The following is a 22,918-nucleotide window of genomic DNA, read 5'->3' on the forward strand; positions in this document are numbered from 1 at the left end:
GAATAGTTCCAAGTTGATTTAATCAATATAATATAACTTTTTACTTCTACATTTACAGTAGATAAACGTCAGGAATCCTTGCGCCATTTTTATTTTTGACATTGGTCAAACAAACTTTCGAAATCTAAGAAAGAAACGTATAAATTTTACTAAGATTTGTTTACAAGACTCGAAGGGTTAAGTGGCTGAACACGTAAGCTTAGAAGTATAACTTAGTTTAGTACTTGTGCAGAATGTGGATCTTTGGGCTTTTAGGTAGGATTTTTAAGAATTCGTACGGTATCTTTGTTAGATGAAATTACCTTATAGATCTCAGTGCGGTTCGTATTCTGAATTTGAAATGCGTATTCATTTAGATTAAATGTGACATTCATGTTTTAAATTATCGTCAAAAAGTGAATGAATTTATTAGCATTTATCACGTTTTGTTTGGCAAGTTACTTGGATTCTGTTTCCGATTTATCGACTGCGTGTGTTCAATTCACATAAAACTGACATTTTGCTTCATTGTTTCCAGTTGTTTGGTATCCACTGATTTCATTTTAAATCTTTGTATAAAATTAAAATCATCTCGATTAACATATTTGAAGAGTTGTTTGATTTCCAAGAATCGATGTATATGTAGATTTCGGAATTCAAGGAGTTAGTAACACGTATTCCTATTCTTGAAGAAATTCGATGCTATTACTTAATAGACATCCAAAGATGTGCCTGCATGAGGTAAGCAGTTCCAAATGCGAAGGAGAAAATTCAATGAAATATGTGGCGTATTTTAGGGGGGTTTTTTTTGTCTTGTTTTTATCCCCTTCCACCCCCACTTTTATCGTGTAATTTTTTAATACTGTTTTGCCATCGACTTTAATTTTCGACAGAATTTCCCCACTTTCTCTTCGGAAAGTTTGTTTTACTTACTGGTTGCTTTATTTGCCTTTTCGTAAAGTTTGGTTTGGCTTAGGATTATTAGCAAGAGTTTGCATAAAAAGCAAGCGCATTAAAGAACATTTGGAGATTAATTTGCGTTACGTATACTGGAAAAAAATTACTTTTCTAACACTTAAAGGAAAACTAATAATATAAGGTAAACTTTTTTCTATTTTTTTTTTTTTTTTTTTTTTTTTTTTTGTAATTTTGTTTGTTTGTATATATTTTTCTTGTCCCAAAAGTCGCTCGTGCATCCAAAACTGATAACCGTTTGTCAGTATCAGAAGTGCTTCGTGGAACTCTAGGATATGAGTAGTGATTTCTGTAAATTGTATTAATTTTTTTGTTCAAGTTCAGTAAGATTAATTCCTGATATTAAACATTTCGTTTGGGTCGCTTACTTTTGTGGCGTTCCAAGTTTGTAATTTCATTTCGAAATGTTAGCATAAATTACAGAATATTTAGTATTAATTTATTTGTAAGTGTTGTGACTGGTTGTGCTGAAAGAAAATGAAATTGTGGTAACTCTCATCAAGAAGTGACAGAACACCGTTTGCTGATGATGTGAGTCACTTTCGTTTCTTTTATTCTAAAATTACGACGGTCGATAAATTCTTAATTTTCTTGCTTGACGTGTGCGTGTTATATATGAAAGGGGACATATCTCAGTAATTCGAGAAACAAGTCTATTGGCTTCCTGAGACGAAATGCACCTACAACGATTTTGTTTTTATTTTCTATTCTCTTTTGTAAAACTTAATTATGTTCTACAAAAACAAAAAGAGCTCCTTCCCTTTTTTCTTTTTCCTTCCCAACCCCGTCAGTGGGGCATTAGAATATACTGACTGCCCCCCCCTGCAGAGAGGAAAAGTCCCTCAATGGGGCCACCTGTTGGCCGTAGGTGGCATCCCGTAATGTCTACGAAAAGGATCCTGATGGCTGAGCGACTGATACCTAGGGAAATAAAGGTATCAGTTGCAACACTCCACTTTGGCCTCATACTGGGCCAGACGGGCGATCGGAGAGGCCCGATCCGATCAGTCGGCTAGTCACGTCTAGCTCACCACTTATACACATACAATCTACACCAAATATAAATACTACACAACACTTCCCCATCATACTGATTCCCAAATAAGTCTTCTAACCAACTAAGCTTTCCACCCTGGCTACTAAAACAACCTGAAATTATCCTTGCAGTAAATAACCTTCCAAAAAATGAAACCTATCAGGAAAAATACCCAAACCATCAGCACATATACACAGATGGGTCCAAAGACAGCAACAAAACCGGATGCGGAGTCGTATCCACTAACACTACCTTACAGAAGCGACTACCAAACCATGCCTCAATTTTTAGTGCCGAATCCACAGCCTTAGATATGGCCTAGACCTCATCACTGACCTTACCCACAACAAATTTATAATTTTTTCCGACTCCCTATCGGTACTTGAATCCTGAGAGAATAAAAATTTAAATAACCCACTACTCAAACTGCTACAAAAAATACACTTTCACAAAACAAAAGTATCAAATTCTGCTGGATCCTCAGTCATTCTGGAATTCAGGCCAATGAAAAAGATGACATAGCTGGCAAAAACGCTTTAAAACTCCTTAAAAGCAATATAACTCCACATTCTGACTACAAACAACAAATAAATAGTCTCATTATGAAGAAATGGCAAGAAAGATGGAATAACTGTCCAAATAATAAACTTTTCAAGATCAAACCCACAATAGAAGAACGATTACCAGATGCCAGAAGATCACGTAGAGGGGAAGTGATTTTGTCCCGTATTCGCATAGGACACGCGCACATAACCCACTCCTTCCTGCTAAAAAAGAAAGACCCTCCAGAATGTTTTGCGTGCCAAAAAACCTTTTACAGTAAAACACTTTGTTTTGGATTGTGGCGATCTCGCGCATATTCGGCCAAATTATTACAATGCCAAGAATAGGAAAGAACTATTTAAAAAAAATAAACTCTAACAAAATACTAAAATTTCTGAAAAAAGTAAATCTATATAAAAGAATATAACTTTAATTCAATCCAAATTTACATCCCCCCCCCCAAAAAAAAGAAAAAAGAAGCACATCCCCTAATGATACAATAAGTCTGATTTGACTCGCTGATTAAATTAAAAAATCTATTCCACCAAAAAAAGAAAATTGGAACTAGGCATTAAATAACCCCCAAAAAGATTGATATGCCGTAAAACCAAACCAAACCAAACCAATCGAGAAACAAATAAGGTTTGAAAATATTAAAGGAAAAGGCTAGAATCGAACCGAATATTCCAGGGTTGAAATGAATACATATTCCTATTTAGATGCGATCCCAGGAATTTAGTGAATTGCTAGTAGAAATAATTATAAAACAAAGATAGGTCAGATCAGTCGGTTCAGAAAGTTGACTGACAGCTGGGAGTCACAGCTAGGAAACTTTGGAAAGAGCTGTTAGCTGAAACCCTGTCAGAATCTACCAGAAAGGGGAGGGGAAGAATATGTAACTTTGCAAGGTAATCGAATTCCTGATCATCTCTTCCAATCAGAATAAATATCATGTAATTTGTAAACCTTTGTTTTCGTTGTCATTTCCACCGTAAAGTAATGTCTTCTGTTATTTATAACATTACGCTGTCCCATCATCTTGTAAAAGAACTTTGAGACTCCCTCCTTCCATAATGAATCCTAATGTCCCATGTTAAAGACAAACTGTCTACGTTTCTCTTTATTTCAAGCTCCTATCATAAATATGAAGTGTGTAATCTATTATAAATGTCGTTATCAGTCCACGTTCTGTGTTCCCGATATACACACCCCGTTATTGAACATGCGTATGTATTTATAATGAAACATTTTGACAAATATTTGGAAGCTTGATAATAGTGATCCCCCAAATAACCCTTTTTAAACATTAGTATTTTTACACTGAATGGTGGAATGAAATATTCCAGAAGGTAAGCAATTTTTGAATGACAAATTAAAAATTGTTACTTTAATTCTCCATTCTGAGTTTGTGTAACAGTATTTTTTAGAGGAACACGAATCTTGATAGTAACTGGAAAATCTGGCTTTGTCCTTGGACTAGTGAGGACTTTTGTGCATATTTTCATGACATTTAAGTTCACATTTCAAATGTGAATTCATCGTATCTGCCGGTTTATTGCCCATAATGACATTTAGTGTCAAGTTATAAAATATGCAAGCTTGTATGCGAGTCCAGAATATATCATTTTCAAAGTGGGAAGTGATATATTTAGTTATCTCTCACCAATAGGTTTGTCCTTACAGCAATGAACAACATCTAGAGACGCATCACAAGCTGATTGCCGGCACGTGGATGTGACTCACTTTTGATTATTACCGCATTTTCATAGATGTGAAACTTGAATAAAGGAATTATCCAACCCAAACAGTTCCCAGTAGAATTTAGTATGTTCAAGGAAGGCTTGTCAGTTTGCAGGATTTATAAATGTCCAGTAATATCAACTTTAAATATAAATAGTAAATTGTGTGTTAGTTATGTAAGAATTGCAAAGGTAAAATATAAATTTCCATTAATCAAGATTTCATTATTTGATTGGCATATTAGCTTAAAAAGAAATCTTATATTCTGTAGGTGATATAACAAGTATGGGCTTGGCATGTACCCCATCTAGCAAACTATTCAAGTACTAATGTACATTATATAGTAGTATAAATTGTAAATGCAAAGTCCCTGTATCCGCCTCTTTATAAAAAATGGGAGAATAGCATATTTGTTAATTAGCTGAGCGTTTTTCGAAAAAAAAAGGTTTACGTATTTGTATTAATCTTAAAGATTGATTTACACTTTCTGTCTGATTAAATAGACGTTACTTAGCTTTGTTTTATTATTTAAGACGAAAATTAGGATATTTTTATATCGTTTCATAAATATGGTCGCGGTATGCTATTATGAAATATAAATTTATATATTATTTATTGAAATGAAATAGTATTTTATAGATGAAATAATGATTCAAATAATTTTTTTTTAATATAATTTTTCATGGTTTAATTCTAGTGTAGAATGATCAATCTTCGGATATATTAAATGATGGTGATAAAAAATGTGAAAATTCCAATTTTAGCTGTTACAAACTGACATGGGGTCTTGAAAAATAAGAGGAAGACAAGCTCGGTAATTTTATACAAGACTTTATTGGTCGGTTATCTTTAATGTACGATAAAATTGTAATACTGTTTATATTTGTACAGCTTGTGTCCGTTGTTCAAATTATGTAGAAATTGCAATTAACGAAAAAAGTATGAATTGTTTCGCAATTTAATTGTCCAATTCAGGCGTGTTGGCCGGATAAAACTATAAACACCGGTAAATGTCTCTGTAGCACATCCACCACGATTGTGGAGACTGGTATATATGGTGAGAGGAACTCCATTTAAATTGTAATGGAAATTCGTCTCATGTAGCGCCAAACCAATCAGCATGTGAGCAGCTTTGCTTCGGGGATAAAATGACATTCGCGAAATAAATGCGTATGTGTAGGGAAAAAATTAAATCTTATTTAAACGGAACAGTTCAAATGTAATTAAAGAATTGCAAAAATGAGGTCATGTAATAAAGGCTGGTGATACTTATCAAAGTACTACAAACTCTCTTACGCTATAGCAAAAGATATTTGAAGTGCTTAAATGTAAACGAATTTTCATTTAATGTTTTTAGATACAAATAAAGTTTACAAAAGTGTTTAATGATATTATGTTACATAGAATGAATTTTTTTTTGTCTGTTCTTAGTTTTAAGTTTTATGACTCGAGCACGAACGGAGCTAACATAACTTTCAATGGAAATACTTAGATGAATTGAAAAAAAATTTTTTAACAGTCTAACACGTTTTTATGAAAAATTGTTTGAACATGTTTGGTTTATATTTATAGCAAGAAAATTATAAGTTATTTATCGTAGATATATGTAATCTAACCTGAATTGAATATTATTGAACAAACTTGCTCACTGTTATAGTGAAGATTTAACGTATTTTAATTTGAAATAGTTTACTTCAGATTCTGCAAAATAAAGAATCGAAGTAGCCATTTTAACAATCGATGTAACGGATAAATCCAAAAATTATAATTTTGGAAAAGCGTAGTGGTATATTTTGAGCTTCAAGTGGGAGAGCCAACATTGAAATCTAATAATGAAACCATGTAGAAGTTCAAGCAAACTAAAATGCTGGTCTTCGTATAAAAATTAAAGTGAGAATAATGTACCTCTACAGGAGTAAAAATTAAAACCAAAATTTCCGAAACCAGGTACATCGACCCAAGCCTTGTAAAAAAAACTCCAGATGAACAGTAGAACGAAGAGTACGAGTAAGGTTGACCTCGACTAGAGAAATATTTCTTGCATGATTTGATTTCCCTCTACCTCCAAAATTAGCGCGGATTAATTAGAATCTTGTAACTAATGCTATACGTATAAGTTTATTTATATATTATATCATATGAGAGATCTGCAGAAAGTAATGAAGTTTGAAAAAGACAGTTTCATCTGATGTATTGTTATCGGACGAATCTCACATCCTGTAATTTTCTATTCATGTTGTTTGTTTGTCATCTTATTTGGTTATTTTTTTTATTTTATTTTTATATTTGTTGCTAATCCAGGTGACAAGCAAACGGGGCGGTTACAGTTGATGCGAAAGAAAAGGTCAGCAAATTGCAAGCTTGAAAACTTTGCTGATGTGATTGTGCAACCTATTTGCTATTATCCGTCCACAGGAAGATATTAGGCACTGCAAAATGATTACAAAGAACGGAATACAAATCCCGTGACATCATTCTTGTGTAAGCTATACGAAATAAAGAGCAGCAGAAACGACTTAATGATTATTATTATCCAAAATTTTTGTTAGGTTTTTGTGAATAAAAATACAAATTTGTATACGAAAGAAGGTTTTTACTAAATATCCGAGTGCTCATTGGTTATTTATCAGTTTCCATTGTGTCTTACTAAAATACAAAGTAGATATCGCAGTGGTCTACCAAATGGCAATGTAGTGGACTAATTTTAGAAACTGGTTATTTGATATGGTGTCATATTTATATTTTAACTTTATATTGCCAAATGGTATTTTACCAAATCTGTAACCGAATTATTTGAAATAAACGAGTTTTCACAAGTAAAGAAATAATTGTTACTACACTTTGATCTTAGCCAGAAGAGGCCGAGAAGCGATAAAGGGGCTCCCTCCGGGGCCGGGGTCGTCAGTGGACCGGTCCGGGCGGCAAAGGTTGCGGGCAGAGCGACAACGACCCCCCTACCCCCGGCCCCTCTCTACTAGTGGAAGCGTCGATCGCAGGCAGCGGCCAAGGAGGGCCGCCCGCCCGCCTCCGTCATCCAGCTAATGAGACCAACGAACGGTCCATCCAGCCGAGCGGACCGAACCGAAAGCGAACGAAAGCAAAGCCAGCAACAACTAAGTAAAGGGAAGTAAGGACCAACAAAGTCGTTTAGTTTAGTAGTAAGATCAAAGTAGTAGTCAGTCTGTTTTTGGGATTGCGTTTTCTGACTCTTTCCCGAGCGAGCTGGGGTCAGAATCGGGGCTGTTAACTCCTGGAGGCAGTGCAATACCAGGCCAACCCGTGGAGAAGGGGGAGCAAGCTCCTAACCCTTGACCGAGTTCCAAAAATCAGTTTAATATCGTGATCCCTCCATGCGAGGGACCTATCAGATATTAAGCTGATAAGAACAGATACTACACTTTGATCTTAGCCAGAAGAGGCCGAGAAGCGATAAAGGGGCTCCCTCCGGGGCCGGGGTCGTCAGTGGACCGGTCCGGGCGGCAAAGGTTGCGGGCAGAGCGACAACGACCCCCCTACCCCCGGCCCCTCTCTACTAGTGGAAGCGTCGATCGCAGGCAGCGGCCAAGGAGGGCCGCCCGCCCGCCTCCGTCATCCAGCTAATGAGACCAACGAACGGTCCATCCAGCCGAGCGGACCGAACCGAAAGCGAACGAAAGCAAAGCCAGCAACAACTAAGTAAAGGGAAGTAAGGACCAACAAAGTCGTTTAGTTTAGTAGTAAGATCAAAGTAGTAGTCAGTCTGTTTTTGGGATTGCGTTTTCTGACTCTTTCCCGAGCGAGCTGGGGTCAGAATCGGGGCTGTTAACTCCTGGAGGCAGTGCAATACCAGGCCAACCCGTGGAGAAGGGGGAGCAAGCTCCTAACCCTTGACCGAGTTCCAAAAATCAGTTTAATATCGTGATCCCTCCATGCGAGGGACCTATCAGATATTAAGCTGATAAGAACAGATACTACACTTTGATCTTAGCCAGAAGAGGCCGAGAAGCGATAAAGGGGCTCCCTCCGGGGCCGGGGTCGTCAGTGGACCGGTCCGGGCGGCAAAGGTTGCGGGCAGAGCGACAACGACCCCCCTACCCCCGGCCCCTCTCTACTAGTGGAAGCGTCGATCGCAGGCAGCGGCCAAGGAGGGCCGCCCGCCCGCCTCCGTCATCCAGCTAATGAGACCAACGAACGGTCCATCCAGCCGAGCGGACCGAACCGAAAGCGAACGAAAGCAAAGCCAGCAACAACTAAGTAAAGGGAAGTAAGGACCAACAAAGTCGTTTAGTTTAGTAGTAAGATCAAAGTAGTAGTCAGTCTGTTTTTGGGATTGCGTTTTCTGACTCTTTCCCGAGCGAGCTGGGGTCAGAATCGGGGCTGTTAACTCCTGGAGGCAGTGCAATACCAGGCCAACCCGTGGAGAAGGGGGAGCAAGCTCCTAACCCTTGACCGAGTTCCAAAAATCAGTTTAATATCGTGATCCCTCCATGCGAGGGACCTATCAGATATTAAGCTGATAAGAACAGATACTACACTTTGATCTTAGCCAGAAGAGGCCGAGAAGCGATAAAGGGGCTCCCTCCGGGGCCGGGGTCGTCAGTGGACCGGTCCGGGCGGCAAAGGTTGCGGGCAGAGCGACAACGACCCCCCTACCCCCGGCCCCTCTCTACTAGTGGAAGCGTCGATCGCAGGCAGCGGCCAAGGAGGGCCGCCCGCCCGCCTCCGTCATCCAGCTAATGAGACCAACGAACGGTCCATCCAGCCGAGCGGACCGAACCGAAAGCGAACGAAAGCAAAGCCAGCAACAACTAAGTAAAGGGAAGTAAGGACCAACAAAGTCGTTTAGTTTAGTAGTAAGATCAAAGTAGTAGTCAGTCTGTTTTTGGGATTGCGTTTTCTGACTCTTTCCCGAGCGAGCTGGGGTCAGAATCGGGGCTGTTAACTCCTGGAGGCAGTGCAATACCAGGCCAACCCGTGGAGAAGGGGGAGCAAGCTCCTAACCCTTGACCGAGTTCCAAAAATCAGTTTAATATCGTGATCCCTCCATGCGAGGGACCTATCAGATATTAAGCTGATAAGAACAGATACTACACTTTGATCTTAGCCAGAAGAGGCCGAGAAGCGATAAAGGGGCTCCCTCCGGGGCCGGGGTCGTCAGTGGACCGGTCCGGGCGGCAAAGGTTGCGGGCAGAGCGACAACGACCCCCCTACCCCCGGCCCCTCTCTACTAGTGGAAGCGTCGATCGCAGGCAGCGGCCAAGGAGGGCCGCCCGCCCGCCTCCGTCATCCAGCTAATGAGACCAACGAACGGTCCATCCAGCCGAGCGGACCGAACCGAAAGCGAACGAAAGCAAAGCCAGCAACAACTAAGTAAAGGGAAGTAAGGACCAACAAAGTCGTTTAGTTTAGTAGTAAGATCAAAGTAGTAGTCAGTCTGTTTTTGGGATTGCGTTTTCTGACTCTTTCCCGAGCGAGCTGGGGTCAGAATCGGGGCTGTTAACTCCTGGAGGCAGTGCAATACCAGGCCAACCCGTGGAGAAGGGGGAGCAAGCTCCTAACCCTTGACCGAGTTCCAAAAATCAGTTTAATATCGTGATCCCTCCATGCGAGGGACCTATCAGATATTAAGCTGATAAGAACAGATACTACACTTTGATCTTAGCCAGAAGAGGCCGAGAAGCGATAAAGGGGCTCCCTCCGGGGCCGGGGTCGTCAGTGGACCGGTCCGGGCGGCAAAGGTTGCGGGCAGAGCGACAACGACCCCCCTACCCCCGGCCCCTCTCTACTAGTGGAAGCGTCGATCGCAGGCAGCGGCCAAGGAGGGCCGCCCGCCCGCCTCCGTCATCCAGCTAATGAGACCAACGAACGGTCCATCCAGCCGAGCGGACCGAACCGAAAGCGAACGAAAGCAAAGCCAGCAACAACTAAGTAAAGGGAAGTAAGGACCAACAAAGTCGTTTAGTTTAGTAGTAAGATCAAAGTAGTAGTCAGTCTGTTTTTGGGATTGCGTTTTCTGACTCTTTCCCGAGCGAGCTGGGGTCAGAATCGGGGCTGTTAACTCCTGGAGGCAGTGCAATACCAGGCCAACCCGTGGAGAAGGGGGAGCAAGCTCCTAACCCTTGACCGAGTTCCAAAAATCAGTTTAATATCGTGATCCCTCCATGCGAGGGACCTATCAGATATTAAGCTGATAAGAACAGATACTACACTTTGATCTTAGCCAGAAGAGGCCGAGAAGCGATAAAGGGGCTCCCTCCGGGGCCGGGGTCGTCAGTGGACCGGTCCGGGCGGCAAAGGTTGCGGGCAGAGCGACAACGACCCCCCTACCCCCGGCCCCTCTCTACTAGTGGAAGCGTCGATCGCAGGCAGCGGCCAAGGAGGGCCGCCCGCCCGCCTCCGTCATCCAGCTAATGAGACCAACGAACGGTCCATCCAGCCGAGCGGACCGAACCGAAAGCGAACGAAAGCAAAGCCAGCAACAACTAAGTAAAGGGAAGTAAGGACCAACAAAGTCGTTTAGTTTAGTAGTAAGATCAAAGTAGTAGTCAGTCTGTTTTTGGGATTGCGTTTTCTGACTCTTTCCCGAGCGAGCTGGGGTCAGAATCGGGGCTGTTAACTCCTGGAGGCAGTGCAATACCAGGCCAACCCGTGGAGAAGGGGGAGCAAGCTCCTAACCCTTGACCGAGTTCCAAAAATCAGTTTAATATCGTGATCCCTCCATGCGAGGGACCTATCAGATATTAAGCTGATAAGAACAGATACTACACTTTGATCTTAGCCAGAAGAGGCCGAGAAGCGATAAAGGGGCTCCCTCCGGGGCCGGGGTCGTCAGTGGACCGGTCCGGGCGGCAAAGGTTGCGGGCAGAGCGACAACGACCCCCCTACCCCCGGCCCCTCTCTACTAGTGGAAGCGTCGATCGCAGGCAGCGGCCAAGGAGGGCCGCCCGCCCGCCTCCGTCATCCAGCTAATGAGACCAACGAACGGTCCATCCAGCCGAGCGGACCGAACCGAAAGCGAACGAAAGCAAAGCCAGCAACAACTAAGTAAAGGGAAGTAAGGACCAACAAAGTCGTTTAGTTTAGTAGTAAGATCAAAGTAGTAGTCAGTCTGTTTTTGGGATTGCGTTTTCTGACTCTTTCCCGAGCGAGCTGGGGTCAGAATCGGGGCTGTTAACTCCTGGAGGCAGTGCAATACCAGGCCAACCCGTGGAGAAGGGGGAGCAAGCTCCTAACCCTTGACCGAGTTCCAAAAATCAGTTTAATATCGTGATCCCTCCATGCGAGGGACCTATCAGATATTAAGCTGATAAGAACAGATACTACACTTTGATCTTAGCCAGAAGAGGCCGAGAAGCGATAAAGGGGCTCCCTCCGGGGCCGGGGTCGTCAGTGGACCGGTCCGGGCGGCAAAGGTTGCGGGCAGAGCGACAACGACCCCCCTACCCCCGGCCCCTCTCTACTAGTGGAAGCGTCGATCGCAGGCAGCGGCCAAGGAGGGCCGCCCGCCCGCCTCCGTCATCCAGCTAATGAGACCAACGAACGGTCCATCCAGCCGAGCGGACCGAACCGAAAGCGAACGAAAGCAAAGCCAGCAACAACTAAGTAAAGGGAAGTAAGGACCAACAAAGTCGTTTAGTTTAGTAGTAAGATCAAAGTAGTAGTCAGTCTGTTTTTGGGATTGCGTTTTCTGACTCTTTCCCGAGCGAGCTGGGGTCAGAATCGGGGCTGTTAACTCCTGGAGGCAGTGCAATACCAGGCCAACCCGTGGAGAAGGGGGAGCAAGCTCCTAACCCTTGACCGAGTTCCAAAAATCAGTTTAATATCGTGATCCCTCCATGCGAGGGACCTATCAGATATTAAGCTGATAAGAACAGATACTACACTTTGATCTTAGCCAGAAGAGGCCGAGAAGCGATAAAGGGGCTCCCTCCGGGGCCGGGGTCGTCAGTGGACCGGTCCGGGCGGCAAAGGTTGCGGGCAGAGCGACAACGACCCCCCTACCCCCGGCCCCTCTCTACTAGTGGAAGCGTCGATCGCAGGCAGCGGCCAAGGAGGGCCGCCCGCCCGCCTCCGTCATCCAGCTAATGAGACCAACGAACGGTCCATCCAGCCGAGCGGACCGAACCGAAAGCGAACGAAAGCAAAGCCAGCAACAACTAAGTAAAGGGAAGTAAGGACCAACAAAGTCGTTTAGTTTAGTAGTAAGATCAAAGTAGTAGTCAGTCTGTTTTTGGGATTGCGTTTTCTGACTCTTTCCCGAGCGAGCTGGGGTCAGAATCGGGGCTGTTAACTCCTGGAGGCAGTGCAATACCAGGCCAACCCGTGGAGAAGGGGGAGCAAGCTCCTAACCCTTGACCGAGTTCCAAAAATCAGTTTAATATCGTGATCCCTCCATGCGAGGGACCTATCAGATATTAAGCTGATAAGAACAGATACTACACTTTGATCTTAGCCAGAAGAGGCCGAGAAGCGATAAAGGGGCTCCCTCCGGGGCCGGGGTCGTCAGTGGACCGGTCCGGGCGGCAAAGGTTGCGGGCAGAGCGACAACGACCCCCCTACCCCCGGCCCCTCTCTACTAGTGGAAGCGTCGATCGCAGGCAGCGGCCAAGGAGGGCCGCCCGCCCGCCTCCGTCATCCAGCTAATGAGACCAACGAACGGTCCATCCAGCCGAGCGGACCGAACCGAAAGCGAACGAAAGCAAAGCCAGCAACAACTAAGTAAAGGGAAGTAAGGACCAACAAAGTCGTTTAGTTTAGTAGTAAGATCAAAGTAGTAGTCAGTCTGTTTTTGGGATTGCGTTTTCTGACTCTTTCCCGAGCGAGCTGGGGTCAGAATCGGGGCTGTTAACTCCTGGAGGCAGTGCAATACCAGGCCAACCCGTGGAGAAGGGGGAGCAAGCTCCTAACCCTTGACCGAGTTCCAAAAATCAGTTTAATATCGTGATCCCTCCATGCGAGGGACCTATCAGATATTAAGCTGATAAGAACAGATACTACACTTTGATCTTAGCCAGAAGAGGCCGAGAAGCGATAAAGGGGCTCCCTCCGGGGCCGGGGTCGTCAGTGGACCGGTCCGGGCGGCAAAGGTTGCGGGCAGAGCGACAACGACCCCCCTACCCCCGGCCCCTCTCTACTAGTGGAAGCGTCGATCGCAGGCAGCGGCCAAGGAGGGCCGCCCGCCCGCCTCCGTCATCCAGCTAATGAGACCAACGAACGGTCCATCCAGCCGAGCGGACCGAACCGAAAGCGAACGAAAGCAAAGCCAGCAACAACTAAGTAAAGGGAAGTAAGGACCAACAAAGTCGTTTAGTTTAGTAGTAAGATCAAAGTAGTAGTCAGTCTGTTTTTGGGATTGCGTTTTCTGACTCTTTCCCGAGCGAGCTGGGGTCAGAATCGGGGCTGTTAACTCCTGGAGGCAGTGCAATACCAGGCCAACCCGTGGAGAAGGGGGAGCAAGCTCCTAACCCTTGACCGAGTTCCAAAAATCAGTTTAATATCGTGATCCCTCCATGCGAGGGACCTATCAGATATTAAGCTGATAAGAACAGATACTACACTTTGATCTTAGCCAGAAGAGGCCGAGAAGCGATAAAGGGGCTCCCTCCGGGGCCGGGGTCGTCAGTGGACCGGTCCGGGCGGCAAAGGTTGCGGGCAGAGCGACAACGACCCCCCTACCCCCGGCCCCTCTCTACTAGTGGAAGCGTCGATCGCAGGCAGCGGCCAAGGAGGGCCGCCCGCCCGCCTCCGTCATCCAGCTAATGAGACCAACGAACGGTCCATCCAGCCGAGCGGACCGAACCGAAAGCGAACGAAAGCAAAGCCAGCAACAACTAAGTAAAGGGAAGTAAGGACCAACAAAGTCGTTTAGTTTAGTAGTAAGATCAAAGTAGTAGTCAGTCTGTTTTTGGGATTGCGTTTTCTGACTCTTTCCCGAGCGAGCTGGGGTCAGAATCGGGGCTGTTAACTCCTGGAGGCAGTGCAATACCAGGCCAACCCGTGGAGAAGGGGGAGCAAGCTCCTAACCCTTGACCGAGTTCCAAAAATCAGTTTAATATCGTGATCCCTCCATGCGAGGGACCTATCAGATATTAAGCTGATAAGAACAGATACTACACTTTGATCTTAGCCAGAAGAGGCCGAGAAGCGATAAAGGGGCTCCCTCCGGGGCCGGGGTCGTCAGTGGACCGGTCCGGGCGGCAAAGGTTGCGGGCAGAGCGACAACGACCCCCCTACCCCCGGCCCCTCTCTACTAGTGGAAGCGTCGATCGCAGGCAGCGGCCAAGGAGGGCCGCCCGCCCGCCTCCGTCATCCAGCTAATGAGACCAACGAACGGTCCATCCAGCCGAGCGGACCGAACCGAAAGCGAACGAAAGCAAAGCCAGCAACAACTAAGTAAAGGGAAGTAAGGACCAACAAAGTCGTTTAGTTTAGTAGTAAGATCAAAGTAGTAGTCAGTCTGTTTTTGGGATTGCGTTTTCTGACTCTTTCCCGAGCGAGCTGGGGTCAGAATCGGGGCTGTTAACTCCTGGAGGCAGTGCAATACCAGGCCAACCCGTGGAGAAGGGGGAGCAAGCTCCTAACCCTTGACCGAGTTCCAAAAATCAGTTTAATATCGTGATCCCTCCATGCGAGGGACCTATCAGATATTAAGCTGATAAGAACAGATACTACACTTTGATCTTAGCCAGAAGAGGCCGAGAAGCGATAAAGGGGCTCCCTCCGGGGCCGGGGTCGTCAGTGGACCGGTCCGGGCGGCAAAGGTTGCGGGCAGAGCGACAACGACCCCCCTACCCCCGGCCCCTCTCTACTAGTGGAAGCGTCGATCGCAGGCAGCGGCCAAGGAGGGCCGCCCGCCCGCCTCCGTCATCCAGCTAATGAGACCAACGAACGGTCCATCCAGCCGAGCGGACCGAACCGAAAGCGAACGAAAGCAAAGCCAGCAACAACTAAGTAAAGGGAAGTAAGGACCAACAAAGTCGTTTAGTTTAGTAGTAAGATCAAAGTAGTAGTCAGTCTGTTTTTGGGATTGCGTTTTCTGACTCTTTCCCGAGCGAGCTGGGGTCAGAATCGGGGCTGTTAACTCCTGGAGGCAGTGCAATACCAGGCCAACCCGTGGAGAAGGGGGAGCAAGCTCCTAACCCTTGACCGAGTTCCAAAAATCAGTTTAATATCGTGATCCCTCCATGCGAGGGACCTATCAGATATTAAGCTGATAAGAACAGATACTACACTTTGATCTTAGCCAGAAGAGGCCGAGAAGCGATAAAGGGGCTCCCTCCGGGGCCGGGGTCGTCAGTGGACCGGTCCGGGCGGCAAAGGTTGCGGGCAGAGCGACAACGACCCCCCTACCCCCGGCCCCTCTCTACTAGTGGAAGCGTCGATCGCAGGCAGCGGCCAAGGAGGGCCGCCCGCCCGCCTCCGTCATCCAGCTAATGAGACCAACGAACGGTCCATCCAGCCGAGCGGACCGAACCGAAAGCGAACGAAAGCAAAGCCAGCAACAACTAAGTAAAGGGAAGTAAGGACCAACAAAGTCGTTTAGTTTAGTAGTAAGATCAAAGTAGTAGTCAGTCTGTTTTTGGGATTGCGTTTTCTGACTCTTTCCCGAGCGAGCTGGGGTCAGAATCGGGGCTGTTAACTCCTGGAGGCAGTGCAATACCAGGCCAACCCGTGGAGAAGGGGGAGCAAGCTCCTAACCCTTGACCGAGTTCCAAAAATCAGTTTAATATCGTGATCCCTCCATGCGAGGGACCTATCAGATATTAAGCTGATAAGAACAGATACTACACTTTGATCTTAGCCAGAAGAGGCCGAGAAGCGATAAAGGGGCTCCCTCCGGGGCCGGGGTCGTCAGTGGACCGGTCCGGGCGGCAAAGGTTGCGGGCAGAGCGACAACGACCCCCCTACCCCCGGCCCCTCTCTACTAGTGGAAGCGTCGATCGCAGGCAGCGGCCAAGGAGGGCCGCCCGCCCGCCTCCGTCATCCAGCTAATGAGACCAACGAACGGTCCATCCAGCCGAGCGGACCGAACCGAAAGCGAACGAAAGCAAAGCCAGCAACAACTAAGTAAAGGGAAGTAAGGACCAACAAAGTCGTTTAGTTTAGTAGTAAGATCAAAGTAGTAGTCAGTCTGTTTTTGGGATTGCGTTTTCTGACTCTTTCCCGAGCGAGCTGGGGTCAGAATCGGGGCTGTTAACTCCTGGAGGCAGTGCAATACCAGGCCAACCCGTGGAGAAGGGGGAGCAAGCTCCTAACCCTTGACCGAGTTCCAAAAATCAGTTTAATATCGTGATCCCTCCATGCGAGGGACCTATCAGATATTAAGCTGATAAGAACAGATACTACACTTTGATCTTAGCCAGAAGAGGCCGAGAAGCGATAAAGGGGCTCCCTCCGGGGCCGGGGTCGTCAGTGGACCGGTCCGGGCGGCAAAGGTTGCGGGCAGAGCGACAACGACCCCCCTACCCCCGGCCCCTCTCTACTAGTGGAAGCGTCGATCGCAGGCAGCGGCCAAGGAGGGCCGCCCGCCCGCCTCCGTCATCCAGCTAATGAGACCAACGAACGGTCCATCCAGCCGAGCGGACCGAACCGAAAGCGAACGAAAGCAAAGCCAGCAACAACTAAGTAAAGGGAAGTAAGGACCAACAAAGTCGTTTAGTTTAGTAGTAAGATCAAAGTAGTAGTCAGTCTGTTTTTGGGATTGCGTTTTCTGACTCTTTCCCGAGCGAGCTGGGGTCAGAATCGGGGCTGTTAACTCCTGGAGGCAGTGCAATACCAGGCCAACCCGTGGAGAAGGGGGAGCAAGCTCCTAACCCTTGACCGAGTTCCAAAAATCAGTTTAATATCGTGATCCCTCCATGCGAGGGACCTATCAGATATTAAGCTGATAAGAACAGATACTACACTTTGATCTTAGCCAGAAGAGGCCGAGAAGCGATAAAGGGGCTCCCTCCGGGGCCGGGGTCGTCAGTGGACCGGTCCGGGCGGCAAAGGTTGCGGGCAGAGCGACAACGACCCCCCTACCCCCGGCCCCTCTCTACTAGTGGAAGCGTCGATCGCAGGCAGCGGCCAAGGAGGGCCGCCCGCCCGCCTCCGTCATCCAGCTAATGAGACCAACGAACGGTCCATCCAGCCGAGCGGACCGAACCGAAAGCGAACGAAAGCAAAGCCAGCAACAACTAAGTAAAGGGAAGTAAGGACCAACAAAGTCGTTTAGTTTAGTAGTAAGATCAAAGTAGTAGTCAGTCTGTTTTTGGGATTGCGTTTTCTGACTCTTTCCCGAGCGAGCTGGGGTCAGAATCGGGGCTGTTAACTCCTGGAGGCAGTGCAATACCAGGCCAACCCGTGGAGAAGGGGGAGCAAGCTCCTAACCCTTGACCGAGTTCCAAAAATCAGTTTAATATCGTGATCCCTCCATGCGAGGGACCTATCAGATATTAAGCTGATAAGAACAGATACTACACTTTGATCTTAGCCAGAAGAGGCCGAGAAGCGATAAAGGGGCTCCCTCCGGGGCCGGGGTCGTCAGTGGACCGGTCCGGGCGGCAAAGGTTGCGGGCAGAGCGACAACGACCCCCCTACCCCCGGCCCCTCTCTACTAGTGGAAGCGTCGATCGCAGGCAGCGGCCAAGGAGGGCCGCCCGCCCGCCTCCGTCATCCAGCTAATGAGACCAACGAACGGTCCATCCAGCCGAGCGGACCGAACCGAAAGCGAACGAAAGCAAAGCCAGCAACAACTAAGTAAAGGGAAGTAAGGACCAACAAAGTCGTTTAGTTTAGTAGTAAGATCAAAGTAGTAGTCAGTCTGTTTTTGGGATTGCGTTTTCTGACTCTTTCCCGAGCGAGCTGGGGTCAGAATCGGGGCTGTTAACTCCTGGAGGCAGTGCAATACCAGGCCAACCCGTGGAGAAGGGGGAGCAAGCTCCTAACCCTTGACCGAGTTCCAAAAATCAGTTTAATATCGTGATCCCTCCATGCGAGGGACCTATCAGATATTAAGCTGATAAGAACAGATACTACACTTTGATCTTAGCCAGAAGAGGCCGAGAAGCGATAAAGGGGCTCCCTCCGGGGCCGGGGTCGTCAGTGGACCGGTCCGGGCGGCAAAGGTTGCGGGCAGAGCGACAACGACCCCCCTACCCCCGGCCCCTCTCTACTAGTGGAAGCGTCGATCGCAGGCAGCGGCCAAGGAGGGCCGCCCGCCCGCCTCCGTCATCCAGCTAATGAGACCAACGAACGGTCCATCCAGCCGAGCGGACCGAACCGAAAGCGAACGAAAGCAAAGCCAGCAACAACTAAGTAAAGGGAAGTAAGGACCAACAAAGTCGTTTAGTTTAGTAGTAAGATCAAAGTAGTAGTCAGTCTGTTTTTGGGATTGCGTTTTCTGACTCTTTCCCGAGCGAGCTGGGGTCAGAATCGGGGCTGTTAACTCCTGGAGGCAGTGCAATACCAGGCCAACCCGTGGAGAAGGGGGAGCAAGCTCCTAACCCTTGACCGAGTTCCAAAAATCAGTTTAATATCGTGATCCCTCCATGCGAGGGACCTATCAGATATTAAGCTGATAAGAACAGATACTACACTTTGATCTTAGCCAGAAGAGGCCGAGAAGCGATAAAGGGGCTCCCTCCGGGGCCGGGGTCGTCAGTGGACCGGTCCGGGCGGCAAAGGTTGCGGGCAGAGCGACAACGACCCCCCTACCCCCGGCCCCTCTCTACTAGTGGAAGCGTCGATCGCAGGCAGCGGCCAAGGAGGGCCGCCCGCCCGCCTCCGTCATCCAGCTAATGAGACCAACGAACGGTCCATCCAGCCGAGCGGACCGAACCGAAAGCGAACGAAAGCAAAGCCAGCAACAACTAAGTAAAGGGAAGTAAGGACCAACAAAGTCGTTTAGTTTAGTAGTAAGATCAAAGTAGTAGTCAGTCTGTTTTTGGGATTGCGTTTTCTGACTCTTTCCCGAGCGAGCTGGGGTCAGAATCGGGGCTGTTAACTCCTGGAGGCAGTGCAATACCAGGCCAACCCGTGGAGAAGGGGGAGCAAGCTCCTAACCCTTGACCGAGTTCCAAAAATCAGTTTAATATCGTGATCCCTCCATGCGAGGGACCTATCAGATATTAAGCTGATAAGAACAGATACTACACTTTGATCTTAGCCAGAAGAGGCCGAGAAGCGATAAAGGGGCTCCCTCCGGGGCCGGGGTCGTCAGTGGACCGGTCCGGGCGGCAAAGGTTGCGGGCAGAGCGACAACGACCCCCCTACCCCCGGCCCCTCTCTACTAGTGGAAGCGTCGATCGCAGGCAGCGGCCAAGGAGGGCCGCCCGCCCGCCTCCGTCATCCAGCTAATGAGACCAACGAACGGTCCATCCAGCCGAGCGGACCGAACCGAAAGCGAACGAAAGCAAAGCCAGCAACAACTAAGTAAAGGGAAGTAAGGACCAACAAAGTCGTTTAGTTTAGTAGTAAGATCAAAGTAGTAGTCAGTCTGTTTTTGGGATTGCGTTTTCTGACTCTTTCCCGAGCGAGCTGGGGTCAGAATCGGGGCTGTTAACTCCTGGAGGCAGTGCAATACCAGGCCAACCCGTGGAGAAGGGGGAGCAAGCTCCTAACCCTTGACCGAGTTCCAAAAATCAGTTTAATATCGTGATCCCTCCATGCGAGGGACCTATCAGATATTAAGCTGATAAGAACAGATACTACACTTTGATCTTAGCCAGAAGAGGCCGAGAAGCGATAAAGGGGCTCCCTCCGGGGCCGGGGTCGTCAGTGGACCGGTCCGGGCGGCAAAGGTTGCGGGCAGAGCGACAACGACCCCCCTACCCCCGGCCCCTCTCTACTAGTGGAAGCGTCGATCGCAGGCAGCGGCCAAGGAGGGCCGCCCGCCCGCCTCCGTCATCCAGCTAATGAGACCAACGAACGGTCCATCCAGCCGAGCGGACCGAACCGAAAGCGAACGAAAGCAAAGCCAGCAACAACTAAGTAAAGGGAAGTAAGGACCAACAAAGTCGTTTAGTTTAGTAGTAAGATCAAAGTAGTAGTCAGTCTGTTTTTGGGATTGCGTTTTCTGACTCTTTCCCGAGCGAGCTGGGGTCAGAATCGGGGCTGTTAACTCCTGGAGGCAGTGCAATACCAGGCCAACCCGTGGAGAAGGGGGAGCAAGCTCCTAACCCTTGACCGAGTTCCAAAAATCAGTTTAATATCGTGATCCCTCCATGCGAGGGACCTATCAGATATTAAGCTGATAAGAACAGATACTACACTTTGATCTTAGCCAGAAGAGGCCGAGAAGCGATAAAGGGGCTCCCTCCGGGGCCGGGGTCGTCAGTGGACCGGTCCGGGCGGCAAAGGTTGCGGGCAGAGCGACAACGACCCCCCTACCCCCGGCCCCTCTCTACTAGTGGAAGCGTCGATCGCAGGCAGCGGCCAAGGAGGGCCGCCCGCCCGCCTCCGTCATCCAGCTAATGAGACCAACGAACGGTCCATCCAGCCGAGCGGACCGAACCGAAAGCGAACGAAAGCAAAGCCAGCAACAACTAAGTAAAGGGAAGTAAGGACCAACAAAGTCGTTTAGTTTAGTAGTAAGATCAAAGTAGTAGTCAGTCTGTTTTTGGGATTGCGTTTTCTGACTCTTTCCCGAGCGAGCTGGGGTCAGAATCGGGGCTGTTAACTCCTGGAGGCAGTGCAATACCAGGCCAACCCGTGGAGAAGGGGGAGCAAGCTCCTAACCCTTGACCGAGTTCCAAAAATCAGTTTAATATCGTGATCCCTCCATGCGAGGGACCTATCAGATATTAAGCTGATAAGAACAGATACTACACTTTGATCTTAGCCAGAAGAGGCCGAGAAGCGATAAAGGGGCTCCCTCCGGGGCCGGGGTCGTCAGTGGACCGGTCCGGGCGGCAAAGGTTGCGGGCAGAGCGACAACGACCCCCCTACCCCCGGCCCCTCTCTACTAGTGGAAGCGTCGATCGCAGGCAGCGGCCAAGGAGGGCCGCCCGCCCGCCTCCGTCATCCAGCTAATGAGACCAACGAACGGTCCATCCAGCCGAGCGGACCGAACCGAAAGCGAACGAAAGCAAAGCCAGCAACAACTAAGTAAAGGGAAGTAAGGACCAACAAAGTCGTTTAGTTTAGTAGTAAGATCAAAGTAGTAGTCAGTCTGTTTTTGGGATTGCGTTTTCTGACTCTTTCCCGAGCGAGCTGGGGTCAGAATCGGGGCTGTTAACTCCTGGAGGCAGTGCAATACCAGGCCAACCCGTGGAGAAGGGGGAGCAAGCTCCTAACCCTTGACCGAGTTCCAAAAATCAGTTTAATATCGTGATCCCTCCATGCGAGGGACCTATCAGATATTAAGCTGATAAGAACAGATACTACACTTTGATCTTAGCCAGAAGAGGCCGAGAAGCGATAAAGGGGCTCCCTCCGGGGCCGGGGTCGTCAGTGGACCGGTCCGGGCGGCAAAGGTTGCGGGCAGAGCGACAACGACCCCCCTACCCCCGGCCCCTCTCTACTAGTGGAAGCGTCGATCGCAGGCAGCGGCCAAGGAGGGCCGCCCGCCCGCCTCCGTCATCCAGCTAATGAGACCAACGAACGGTCCATCCAGCCGAGCGGACCGAACCGAAAGCGAACGAAAGCAAAGCCAGCAACAACTAAGTAAAGGGAAGTAAGGACCAACAAAGTCGTTTAGTTTAGTAGTAAGATCAAAGTAGTAGTCAGTCTGTTTTTGGGATTGCGTTTTCTGACTCTTTCCCGAGCGAGCTGGGGTCAGAATCGGGGCTGTTAACTCCTGGAGGCAGTGCAATACCAGGCCAACCCGTGGAGAAGGGGGAGCAAGCTCCTAACCCTTGACCGAGTTCCAAAAATCAGTTTAATATCGTGATCCCTCCATGCGAGGGACCTATCAGATATTAAGCTGATAAGAACAGATACTACACTTTGATCTTAGCCAGAAGAGGCCGAGAAGCGATAAAGGGGCTCCCTCCGGGGCCGGGGTCGTCAGTGGACCGGTCCGGGCGGCAAAGGTTGCGGGCAGAGCGACAACGACCCCCCTACCCCCGGCCCCTCTCTACTAGTGGAAGCGTCGATCGCAGGCAGCGGCCAAGGAGGGCCGCCCGCCCGCCTCCGTCATCCAGCTAATGAGACCAACGAACGGTCCATCCAGCCGAGCGGACCGAACCGAAAGCGAACGAAAGCAAAGCCAGCAACAACTAAGTAAAGGGAAGTAAGGACCAACAAAGTCGTTTAGTTTAGTAGTAAGATCAAAGTAGTAGTCAGTCTGTTTTTGGGATTGCGTTTTCTGACTCTTTCCCGAGCGAGCTGGGGTCAGAATCGGGGCTGTTAACTCCTGGAGGCAGTGCAATACCAGGCCAACCCGTGGAGAAGGGGGAGCAAGCTCCTAACCCTTGACCGAGTTCCAAAAATCAGTTTAATATCGTGATCCCTCCATGCGAGGGACCTATCAGATATTAAGCTGATAAGAACAGATACTACACTTTGATCTTAGCCAGAAGAGGCCGAGAAGCGATAAAGGGGCTCCCTCCGGGGCCGGGGTCGTCAGTGGACCGGTCCGGGCGGCAAAGGTTGCGGGCAGAGCGACAACGACCCCCCTACCCCCGGCCCCTCTCTACTAGTGGAAGCGTCGATCGCAGGCAGCGGCCAAGGAGGGCCGCCCGC

At 48.4% G+C, this 22,918-nt stretch overlaps 28 non-coding genes across 28 annotated transcripts; all 28 read right to left on the reverse strand.

Annotated features, from left to right (window-relative positions):
• Positions 1-7,503: 7,503 nt before the first annotated feature.
• Positions 7,504-7,704, reverse strand: LOC145263345 (U2 spliceosomal RNA). The gene has a single exon (XR_013864511.1). It is a non-coding gene; the product is annotated as a U2 spliceosomal RNA (small nuclear RNA).
• Positions 7,705-8,061: 357 nt separating this feature from the next.
• LOC145263346 (U2 spliceosomal RNA) lies at positions 8,062-8,262 on the reverse strand. Its single transcript, XR_013864512.1, has one exon. It is a non-coding gene; the product is annotated as a U2 spliceosomal RNA (small nuclear RNA).
• A 357-nt stretch (positions 8,263-8,619) lies between these two features.
• Positions 8,620-8,820, reverse strand: LOC145263347 (U2 spliceosomal RNA). Its single transcript, XR_013864513.1, has one exon. It is a non-coding gene; the product is annotated as a U2 spliceosomal RNA (small nuclear RNA).
• Positions 8,821-9,177: 357 nt separating this feature from the next.
• LOC145263348 (U2 spliceosomal RNA) lies at positions 9,178-9,378 on the reverse strand. Its single transcript, XR_013864514.1, has one exon. It is a non-coding gene; the product is annotated as a U2 spliceosomal RNA (small nuclear RNA).
• Positions 9,379-9,735: 357 nt separating this feature from the next.
• LOC145263349 (U2 spliceosomal RNA) lies at positions 9,736-9,936 on the reverse strand. The gene has a single exon (XR_013864515.1). It is a non-coding gene; the product is annotated as a U2 spliceosomal RNA (small nuclear RNA).
• Positions 9,937-10,293: 357 nt separating this feature from the next.
• On the reverse strand, positions 10,294-10,494 carry LOC145263350 (U2 spliceosomal RNA). Its single transcript, XR_013864516.1, has one exon. It is a non-coding gene; the product is annotated as a U2 spliceosomal RNA (small nuclear RNA).
• A 357-nt stretch (positions 10,495-10,851) lies between these two features.
• On the reverse strand, positions 10,852-11,052 carry LOC145263351 (U2 spliceosomal RNA). The gene has a single exon (XR_013864517.1). It is a non-coding gene; the product is annotated as a U2 spliceosomal RNA (small nuclear RNA).
• A 357-nt stretch (positions 11,053-11,409) lies between these two features.
• LOC145263352 (U2 spliceosomal RNA) lies at positions 11,410-11,610 on the reverse strand. The gene has a single exon (XR_013864518.1). It is a non-coding gene; the product is annotated as a U2 spliceosomal RNA (small nuclear RNA).
• A 357-nt stretch (positions 11,611-11,967) lies between these two features.
• LOC145263353 (U2 spliceosomal RNA) lies at positions 11,968-12,168 on the reverse strand. Its single transcript, XR_013864519.1, has one exon. It is a non-coding gene; the product is annotated as a U2 spliceosomal RNA (small nuclear RNA).
• Positions 12,169-12,525: 357 nt separating this feature from the next.
• LOC145263354 (U2 spliceosomal RNA) lies at positions 12,526-12,726 on the reverse strand. The gene has a single exon (XR_013864520.1). It is a non-coding gene; the product is annotated as a U2 spliceosomal RNA (small nuclear RNA).
• Positions 12,727-13,083: 357 nt separating this feature from the next.
• LOC145263355 (U2 spliceosomal RNA) lies at positions 13,084-13,284 on the reverse strand. Its single transcript, XR_013864521.1, has one exon. It is a non-coding gene; the product is annotated as a U2 spliceosomal RNA (small nuclear RNA).
• A 357-nt stretch (positions 13,285-13,641) lies between these two features.
• LOC145263356 (U2 spliceosomal RNA) lies at positions 13,642-13,842 on the reverse strand. The gene has a single exon (XR_013864522.1). It is a non-coding gene; the product is annotated as a U2 spliceosomal RNA (small nuclear RNA).
• Positions 13,843-14,199: 357 nt separating this feature from the next.
• Positions 14,200-14,400, reverse strand: LOC145263358 (U2 spliceosomal RNA). Its single transcript, XR_013864523.1, has one exon. It is a non-coding gene; the product is annotated as a U2 spliceosomal RNA (small nuclear RNA).
• Positions 14,401-14,757: 357 nt separating this feature from the next.
• LOC145263359 (U2 spliceosomal RNA) lies at positions 14,758-14,958 on the reverse strand. The gene has a single exon (XR_013864524.1). It is a non-coding gene; the product is annotated as a U2 spliceosomal RNA (small nuclear RNA).
• A 357-nt stretch (positions 14,959-15,315) lies between these two features.
• Positions 15,316-15,516, reverse strand: LOC145263360 (U2 spliceosomal RNA). The gene has a single exon (XR_013864525.1). It is a non-coding gene; the product is annotated as a U2 spliceosomal RNA (small nuclear RNA).
• Positions 15,517-15,873: 357 nt separating this feature from the next.
• Positions 15,874-16,074, reverse strand: LOC145263361 (U2 spliceosomal RNA). The gene has a single exon (XR_013864526.1). It is a non-coding gene; the product is annotated as a U2 spliceosomal RNA (small nuclear RNA).
• Positions 16,075-16,431: 357 nt separating this feature from the next.
• LOC145263362 (U2 spliceosomal RNA) lies at positions 16,432-16,632 on the reverse strand. The gene has a single exon (XR_013864527.1). It is a non-coding gene; the product is annotated as a U2 spliceosomal RNA (small nuclear RNA).
• Positions 16,633-16,989: 357 nt separating this feature from the next.
• On the reverse strand, positions 16,990-17,190 carry LOC145263363 (U2 spliceosomal RNA). The gene has a single exon (XR_013864528.1). It is a non-coding gene; the product is annotated as a U2 spliceosomal RNA (small nuclear RNA).
• Positions 17,191-17,547: 357 nt separating this feature from the next.
• On the reverse strand, positions 17,548-17,748 carry LOC145263364 (U2 spliceosomal RNA). The gene has a single exon (XR_013864529.1). It is a non-coding gene; the product is annotated as a U2 spliceosomal RNA (small nuclear RNA).
• Positions 17,749-18,105: 357 nt separating this feature from the next.
• On the reverse strand, positions 18,106-18,306 carry LOC145263365 (U2 spliceosomal RNA). The gene has a single exon (XR_013864530.1). It is a non-coding gene; the product is annotated as a U2 spliceosomal RNA (small nuclear RNA).
• Positions 18,307-18,663: 357 nt separating this feature from the next.
• Positions 18,664-18,864, reverse strand: LOC145263366 (U2 spliceosomal RNA). Its single transcript, XR_013864531.1, has one exon. It is a non-coding gene; the product is annotated as a U2 spliceosomal RNA (small nuclear RNA).
• Positions 18,865-19,221: 357 nt separating this feature from the next.
• LOC145263368 (U2 spliceosomal RNA) lies at positions 19,222-19,422 on the reverse strand. The gene has a single exon (XR_013864532.1). It is a non-coding gene; the product is annotated as a U2 spliceosomal RNA (small nuclear RNA).
• Positions 19,423-19,779: 357 nt separating this feature from the next.
• Positions 19,780-19,980, reverse strand: LOC145263369 (U2 spliceosomal RNA). The gene has a single exon (XR_013864533.1). It is a non-coding gene; the product is annotated as a U2 spliceosomal RNA (small nuclear RNA).
• A 357-nt stretch (positions 19,981-20,337) lies between these two features.
• On the reverse strand, positions 20,338-20,538 carry LOC145263370 (U2 spliceosomal RNA). The gene has a single exon (XR_013864534.1). It is a non-coding gene; the product is annotated as a U2 spliceosomal RNA (small nuclear RNA).
• Positions 20,539-20,895: 357 nt separating this feature from the next.
• LOC145263371 (U2 spliceosomal RNA) lies at positions 20,896-21,096 on the reverse strand. The gene has a single exon (XR_013864535.1). It is a non-coding gene; the product is annotated as a U2 spliceosomal RNA (small nuclear RNA).
• Positions 21,097-21,453: 357 nt separating this feature from the next.
• LOC145263372 (U2 spliceosomal RNA) lies at positions 21,454-21,654 on the reverse strand. The gene has a single exon (XR_013864536.1). It is a non-coding gene; the product is annotated as a U2 spliceosomal RNA (small nuclear RNA).
• Positions 21,655-22,011: 357 nt separating this feature from the next.
• Positions 22,012-22,212, reverse strand: LOC145263374 (U2 spliceosomal RNA). The gene has a single exon (XR_013864537.1). It is a non-coding gene; the product is annotated as a U2 spliceosomal RNA (small nuclear RNA).
• Positions 22,213-22,569: 357 nt separating this feature from the next.
• LOC145263375 (U2 spliceosomal RNA) lies at positions 22,570-22,770 on the reverse strand. Its single transcript, XR_013864538.1, has one exon. It is a non-coding gene; the product is annotated as a U2 spliceosomal RNA (small nuclear RNA).
• Positions 22,771-22,918: the final 148 nt, after the last annotated feature.

Source organism: Euprymna scolopes, chromosome 38, assembly GCF_053919585.1.
Source record: "Euprymna scolopes isolate OS-2025 chromosome 38, ASM5391958v1, whole genome shotgun sequence".
NCBI lineage: Eukaryota > Metazoa > Mollusca > Cephalopoda > Sepiida > Sepiolidae > Euprymna > Euprymna scolopes.